The sequence below is a fragment of the Perca fluviatilis genome, chromosome 2, assembly GCF_010015445.1.
Source record: "Perca fluviatilis chromosome 2, GENO_Pfluv_1.0, whole genome shotgun sequence".
In the NCBI taxonomy this organism is placed as follows: Eukaryota; Metazoa; Chordata; class Actinopteri; order Perciformes; family Percidae; genus Perca; species Perca fluviatilis.
This window is the reverse complement of record NC_053113.1, coordinates 24,601,553-24,610,143: the sequence shown is the minus strand read 5'-3', so window position 1 is coordinate 24,610,143 and position 8,591 is coordinate 24,601,553. Positions and strand designations below refer to the sequence as shown.

General features: G+C 39.8%; 1 long non-coding RNA gene across 1 annotated transcript in view; it reads right to left on the bottom strand.

Moving 5' to 3' along the window:
* Positions 1-3,682: 3,682 nt before the first annotated feature.
* The window catches only part of LOC120554296, a 130,931-nt gene continuing 126,022 nt past the window's right edge, over positions 3,683-8,591 (bottom strand). Inside the window, exon 4 of the long non-coding RNA XR_005638362.1 lies at positions 3,683-3,820. This is a non-coding gene — a long non-coding RNA (uncharacterized LOC120554296). The remainder of the gene's footprint in view (positions 3,821-8,591) is intronic.

Genomic DNA, 8,591 nt, shown 5'->3' with positions numbered 1-8,591 from the left:
GTGCTTTACGAGCTGAGGCTGGTTCACGTGCCTCTATTCTGCTGTAACTATCATACAGGACTGACTATTTTAGTATCAGCAACACAGACAACCATACTTGGTAAACAGATAGATACACAGAGATAGGTACAGAGCAAGAATACAAAGCCTAACACAGACACACACACATGTACACATGCACAAAAGATCCCAAAACACATGCAGCTGAAATGTCATGACTATTTCTCCTGCCTTTACATACAGAAGCTAATATTATGCCATACTGTATACAGTATGTGTGACATTTTATTATCTGTGTGGGTGAACTGAAAAATCAATAAGAGAATGTATAAATCCACCACAATGCACATATGATTCCTACACTCTTCAGTATGTGAGTTTTAAGAATGTGTCTGTGCACATTTTAAGTGTATACCCTGTGTTTACACAGAGTTTACTATATGTAGTGTGTGGGACATTACTGCATGTTCTGCAGAAGGTATGCCTAATGATATTTCTAACAACAGGATACCTTACAAACTGAGCACACACATGAACACACACAGAAACCGATATATGAGATATATGGGTGATAGTTGATAGTTGGCTTATACTAACATTTAACTATAAACAATGTGCCAGGAGCATCACAAAGAATCTCCCAAACCCAGGAATGAGCTGAACTATATGTCAAGTGAGTGTATTTTTGTCCAATGTGGGTTGAATGCACGTTCAGTAGACTACTAAGTAGGTACTGTCAAAGTGCTATCTGTAACAAAACATTCTTTGATGCCCCTCTCATTGATTATTAGGGACACTGCTCCTTTTGCTGACAGCAACCCCAAAGCAGAATATCCTGGTGCATGCAAAATATTGAAAGTAGTAGTAGTATATGAATAATTTTAAAGTGAACCAAAACATTTTTGTTTTCTTAGTTCAGTTGAAGTCTTTTTGGAGACATCAGCTTTATTTCTTTTCTTTCTTTCTTTTCGGGGAGGGGTGTCTGTGCCTTTGATTGACAGTGTACAGTTGAGAGGCAGAGAGGACACATCAGGTGTATGTGGTTGTCCACTGTGACGCATCAGATTTCTACTGAACTACAAACATACTGTTTTAGGGACAGGTCTCTGAAATGGGAAGGAGAATCATGACTTATTACTGCAACCCCACACACCTGAATCATTCCACTAGTATAATATATTCATATCATTTTCAACAACTAAAGTGGCATACGGCAAATTCCCTTTAAGTGAGATTAATCTACTCCCAAGCATTTTAATACCGAGAACCAACGTGAACACATCAAGTAAGATTCACAGGAAGTAATACAGTACAGTATATGGCCCAAATATGAGGTAATGAATAGCAGGGGAAGAACATGATTTGAGCCCTGACAAGGACACAGAGGAACAGAATGAGAGAGAGCAAGAGAGAGCGAGAGAGTGGATATGTTGGATCAGGATGAGGGGGCATCTGCTAAAACAGTAGGGGGTCAGGACCACACATGCACACGGACACAAACTCACAGGTGAGGTGAAGCGAAACACTCTAAAGCCCACAGGTGAACCCACAAGCTGGCACATGATTGTTGCTCATTTCAATGCACATGAAGTCATGAAGGACCAAACAATGCAACCACAAACATACTGCTGACACAAACACATATATGTATATGTTTAAACCTGCCAAGACACATCGACATCTGCAAAACTGCTTTTTCCCGTGGGGTTGCCCTTTCCCTTTAACCTCCACCTCCTGGGTCAAGTTGGCACTTTTACAATAAAAGCGAAAGACCAACCCGGTCTCACTCGAAAGCGTACAAATAACACGGGTTTACAGCCGTGCAATGTGTACGCCAAAGTGAAATTCTACGTGCATTATATACGCGGAGCGCTCCAATTGAAGTAAGGGGGACCGGTGCGTTTTATATGCATGCAGCTCGCGTCACCACGTTGTGTGTTATCGCGAGAACAGCATCACACACAAAAACATAAATATGGTTGGGTTTAGAAAAATAATGCAGGGAAAGGCTTTAGTACCACAACAAAGTCGCAAAAGCACACTAATAAACGGTTGGGTTTAGGAAAGAAACATTGGGGAAGGCTGAACAAAAAAACACTACAAAGTCGCTAAAACGCGCCACATAAACACGCTAATAAACGGCCTAACAACAAAAAAAAAAACACATGCTGAAAATCACCAAACACGGGATGCTGAAAATCGCCAAACACGGGACGCGAACCCCAGTCTCCTGGGTGAAAATCCTGTGTTTTACCCATCCACCACCCAACCAACCTCCTTATGCAGTCCCACGTCCCTTTATACTATAAACGCAGTGGTTTCCATTACTGTAATTGGAGCGCTCCACGTATCTACTGTACGCACAATTTGACTTTCGCGTACACATTGCACGTATTTCACAGGTAGAAACCCGTGGTATTTGTACGCTTTTCAGTGAGAGTGGGCTGGAAAGACATACATCATCAGCGAGAGAGAACATCTGACTGTCAGAAACAAGCTTAGAGTTAGCAGGTGGAGCAAACACTGAAGTAAGAATGTGGACTGACAGTTAACATTGCTACTCTGGAGATTTCCTACCATTAAGGCACAATCAAATCACTGGACATACGTTCTTTCATTGGCTTGAGCACTTTAAGTTAGTATGTGTGGTGTTTGCAGCCTTTTAGTTGCAATCTGTGTTTTGTGTTTCAAATGGACAGGGACAGTGTGAGTGAAGGGTGCAGCATAAATATGGACAGTTAACAGTGTGAGTAGTAAGTGAAATTTGTCTTTTCCCTTTAGTCATACGAACTGAAATGCACAAAAGTGGGCTCAGCTGCAGTTGGGAATCAGATTAGAAGTCATTACTGCAAAAGCTGGGAGAGAAGCTGAGAAAATAGATGTTTTCTGTAGAGGATCAGTTCTCTTACATTTTATTTCGGTTTTATTAATTTGCTCTGCTGAGAAAATCTGTCAAGTCAATATTTTATCACATTTCCCTTTTGTCCAACACTTGGATTTTGCATCTTTTGACAAGATTGGAGGCTAAAGTTAGACACCTTGGTAAATAAAGGAGTGTGCTTCACATTACATAAACTTGAACAACATAAGAGTTGAAAAGATAGTTTCATATGCGTTTAAAAAGTAGAAGTTCAATTTGTATAAAACATAGAAAATGTGGTAGAAAATGTACCTCCGTTTGTAAAATGCTATGAAAATAAAATACATTTCTTACTTTGCATATTTATTTGCATTGGGTAACAACTCCAATTAAAACACGTTATTGTGGCCAAAGAGTCCTACCTTAGGCGTGTCTTCAATAATAGTCTGGTGTCTCTCATTATTGAGATAAGTCGACACCTCTAACTTATTAGAGCTTTCACTGTTCCACCTCAAAATCTGACCGAGATCAGAATATATTACTAATGTCAGAGTATATTAATGATTACAGTCATGATAAGGTAACTAGTATATGTGATAGAGAACATTTCCAAAGTAACCCACCCACTTCTGTGTGTGTAAAAAACATGTTTGTGTGCTTGTAGCTAACTACATTTGCATGTTAATGCCTGTAAGAATAGTGATGTGACTGGGCAGTTGTGTGTGAGAGTGTGTGTGTCAAAGGAACTGTATGCTGTTAATGTGTCCTACCCTCTTCCACTCATTATAGCAGGACATATCCATGTGTGGCATTTACCTCTGACCTCTGCTCCGCAGCAGGCACAATTACTGAAAGGCCAGACACTTCAGCGGATGTCCATCACATACAATCTCTCCTTTCCTCCCTCCTTCCTTCTTTACCACTTCTTTCCTCCACATCAGAACCACTGGTGGCGGTAATCTAGTGTGAAAAAGAAAAACTATTCCTTTTGACATGCAGTTTAATGAGGTGAAGCTTCATCTTTTCATGACTGCAGTCTTTTTAATGAACAACAGCTGTTTTTTTAATTTTCTTTTGTTTCTGTTTGTCATTCTATCTTTTCTCTGCACTTTCAACCAGAGATTAAGCAAAGTTTCTGAGTCGAGCGAACAAGATAAAAAACAGATCTGGAGCAAAAGAGAAAGGGATTGAAAAAAAGTGATAAAGACAGAGTGAGAAGGGAAGCCTGATTGGGGGCAGTTACAGGCCAGCTTCCTGTCCCTCTCCCTACCATCTTCTCTCTCTTCCCCACTCTCTCCCTCCATCTGCAGGTAACAGTGCTCTCCTCCGGAGAGAAGGGGATGAAGAGATTAAGAGAAAATTACACCTAGTCCTTTTTTTTTTGACAAGACAAGGGAGGTGGAAAGTCAGAACTTCAAACAACTTTTGGAAAAGATGGTGTCAGGGGTTGGAGAGAAGGGCTGGACAAGAGAAGGACAGACAGATAAAGAGAGAGGAAAAGACAGAAAAAGTAATCTGGGATTTGAGGTCATCGTAGATGAAGGGAGGGAGACTGAGATAAGTGAATTACAGAAGAAACAGAATCTCTATGTTGACCCCAGACACAGAGAAGGTTATTGTGGGGGTAGAATAGTATTGTCACCAAAGCCCGCCTACGGAAAGCCTTTTCACTCCCTGTTCAGCCCCATTGTACCGAATTTGGTTGCAGTTCCACCAGAGTTCCACTGGGGGTGATCGCAGGCGAGTGCAAAATGAATGGGACTCTATGGAGCTAGACGGCTAAATTTGTCTCTTCCGCCTGATTGTCGTTGAGAAATCACAGATTTGATTGTAGTTTTTGCAAGTTCAACATGGATTATAGGTTGAAAATTGAATGAACGAGTACTTATGTCCTTTTGATTTCTTACAGGTTGAGTCGTTGTTGCCCATAACACGCTAGCATTCCGCTAATGAATGCTGATTGGTCAGAAGGACTGACTACGACCAGAGATCCCGCTTGACGGCATCCGAACCAGAACCAGAATGTCAGAGTGAATATTTCGACGTGGTCTTTAAAACATTAGCAAACCTCTTTCTAGCACGTGTATTGACAGGGAGAGCCTAACCTCTCAGCTGTGTTTTCGATGCCTCGAGAGAGAAAAAAAAGGAAGAGACTCAGAGCTTGCTGTAAAGCAGTATCTCTGGCCATATGTGTATGACGTCACTGACATTTTAAAAGGCTTTTTAGAACAAAAAAGCCACTTTAAAAAAAACTGAACACCCAGCAGTGTGTATTTTCTTAGCCTCCCCTTTCGAATGCAACATTCAAATTACTAGACAAAAAAATGATATCCTGAGAAAAGTGGATTTTGAGGGGTATAGCTCCATAGAGTCCCATTCATTCTGCACTGGCCTGTGAGCGCTCCAAGTGGAACTCTGGTGGAACTCTGGTGGAACTGCAACCAGTTCAGAAGCCGGAAGTATCGAGAGAGTGGAACTTCTTCCCTTATTAGAAATTCTTTGTTGTCACTTAGGTAAAGGTCATGAGACTGACACCAAGGCAGAAAGAAATGCATCAACTTCTTCAGCAAATGAGCTTTAGTTATTGAGTAAGAAAAGGGGAGTACAAGAAAAAAAAGTGAGTCAGAAGGAGGTGAATTAGGGCCTTTGAATTGCTTTTGTATGGAAATGAGCTCTACAGAAAAAGTAAACTTGAAACAGATGTCATGTTGAGTTTATTTGCTGGAATGAAAAAAATTAATAATTAAATAGATCTATTAACAATACTGGAGTAAAATATTGTAGATATATTTTCATTTAATCATTGTGTTTTGTTGACATTGGCTTTACTTCTTCATTGTTTAGGGTCATGCAGACCCAACTGCTTAATGTGTAAAAATAATATTTTTATTTAATAACTTGATTGTTTTTTTGCCTTTTCTTCTGACCTGAACTAAAATACAATATTGTTTAAAAGCAGTGGTAACTATTCTCTTCTGCCACAAACTGACTACAGTATATTGCATTATTACACCAAATATATGAAAAAAATAAATAGTTCATGTTTTACTATTCATCTGAGGTATGCATGAACAAACGTATACATACTTTTGTTTGCCAAAATGTCTTATGAACAAACTGTTACAGTAGCAGAAATCCAAAAAGAGTCAGCAGATTTGGCAAAGTGTTGCACAAAAAGGCCTGTTAACACCAATCACAGATATAGATAATATGAACATGTATTGTACAAATAAAATCTACATTCCATTTAATGTATGCAAATGAACATTTAATTAAATTGAAGATTGCTTTATTTAGAATGTAATCTAACTTTAGTTATTTGATGTCCTATCAAAAGTAAATAATACTCTGTCATTTTGATTCTTATTGTGCCCATCTAAATCAGAGCCTTTGTAAGGAATCACATGTTGAACTTTCTGATGTTTTTTTAAGAGCAGACAGGAGGAAATGAGAACACTGCCCTGCATTTTTATTAAATTAACTTTTAATGGAACTGGTAATTTAAAAAGAAACAAGATATCTTTATAGAGCAACTACACACTCTATATTACTCCATATAGCTGACTTACACTCTGAGCATGGGTGCTCTGGATAAATGGTAACTGTCTGTTTGACAAAATGGCATAGTGTATATGAAATGTGTGTGTGTGTGTGTGTGTGTGTGTGTGTGTGTGTGTGTGTGTGTGTGTGTGTGTGTGTGTGTGTGTGTGTGTGTGTGTGTCGGGGGTACTGTAATTTGTTTTTGTTTAACCCTGAGCTGTAGGGTCTCTTGTTTTAATAGAGTTGTAGATTAGTTTTGCAATCTCACATAATTGGGTAAGTGATAAGCATACTGTGGTATTCCTATTGTGCCAATATAGTTTACACACACAGACACACACACACACACACACACTCCAACATACAAAATTGCTCACAAGTAGTTCAGAACTGGTTGGAGAGAAGAGACTAAGTCCAGTAATAGTTCAATACCTGTAATCAACAAAGTTTATTATCTTCAGAAGATTATGAGTCAAAAGTGTGTTTTGTGTGCCTGCCATTTGAGACAATAGATCATGTTTTATTCCCTTCATTTCCCCAAGATAAAAGCTGACTGTCCTTTCTTGCTCATTAGTTTTCTTCTCATCTGCCTGTATGTCCTTCTGCTCCATTCTTCCCTCAGTAAAAGGCTTGGGCACATGAATTAAACACCTACAATGTTTCCTGTTAGAAGTAAAGGAAAAGCTAAAATATTTTTTTAAACTTTTTTCGGTCAAGCTGTATCAAAGCCTTCTCTCCACTCTCTATACTGTCAGTTATGTCAGTCTGGAGGAGAATAATACATACATCTATCCATCTATAAATTATAGGAACATCTGTCTGTCTGTTTGTGTGTCTGTTATTCGCATATCTCTCGAACCATTAGTCCGATGGATTTCAAACTTGACAGGTGTCTTGCTACGGGCATGAGTGAGTGTAAATATGTTACCAAACCTGCAGTTCATTGGGTAATCAGCGCCCTTCTCCGCCCACTATACCGTAAATTGCGCTGTAGCAGAGCGTTAAGTACTGGTGCTATGATACGGCTGAGTGCAGACTGTGATATTCCCACTGCTGATGCAATGACTGTTTGAAATTATCCTGATGCCAATATTTGTAATGTGGCGAGGAGTTTAACAACTGCTGGAATGGAATGTGAACGCTGAGTTGGAAATTCAATGTCATCTTTGATTTCATCCATTAACTGTAATATTGCATGGCTGCTTAATCTGTGAAGCTTAATGATTTTGTGTTCACTCAACTGAAAAAGTGTGATCTTGTGGCAAAAATCCTTTCAGCTCGTCTCCTTGGCCTATGTCTTCATCTTGCTCGGATTACTGCTACCACCGTTTTTTGTAAATACCGGGAATACATAATTAGGCGCACTTTATGCTTCCCACCCATCTTTTTATGGGAAACTCCCACTTTCTCCTTGACCCTCCCGTGAATGCATATTAAAAGAAAAGCGCAATTTGCCATTTTCAGTTCCCACAACAGGCAGTCTCCGCTTTTACTTCAGTGCGGCCTGTTTGAACATACCTCACCATGCTTTTACGCGCATGTTGCGAAACAAATATGCATTAAGTAAAAATAGGGCAACGATTGTGTCATAACCACGCGACTTACTGTCGCAGAGGAATTACCGTATAGTAAAGGAGAAGCTCGCAGGCAGTTTCGACTTACATTAGCTGTTTAAGTTTAATTACTAATGTTAACTAGCATTTTAGTTAGCAATAATTAGCCTATGCCTATGTTATCTCCTTACATATACCTACGCTCTCCATTTCTGTAAGATTGGGAATGATTGAGATTTCTCTTGGCACAGCTACCAGAAGACAACTTTCAGACAGGTTGCTCACGTCGCATCTACGTCTTCAAGCTCAGTTGGAGGCTACGCAGTAACGCTCAGCGCTCACCGGAAAAGTGCTTCTAATAGCCTTCACTGGTCTCCGTCCAGAGCAACGGGATCTGTTGGTCCATTTCTGTCTATGGTCAGAGGTCGCACGCCTCTGGAGCAACTGTGATATTTTGTGATTACATTCTGAATCTGCAACGTTCTCTGTCAGGTAAATCAGTAAGTCAGTAGAAGGCTATACAGTTGAGTTGCATATTAGGTGGTTTGGTGGTAAGGAATTTTGGGGTACAATTTGGTTTTGAAGAATTCTACAAGCAGCAATACCACAGGCCAAGCAATCAGCCCGTTCCAAAAACA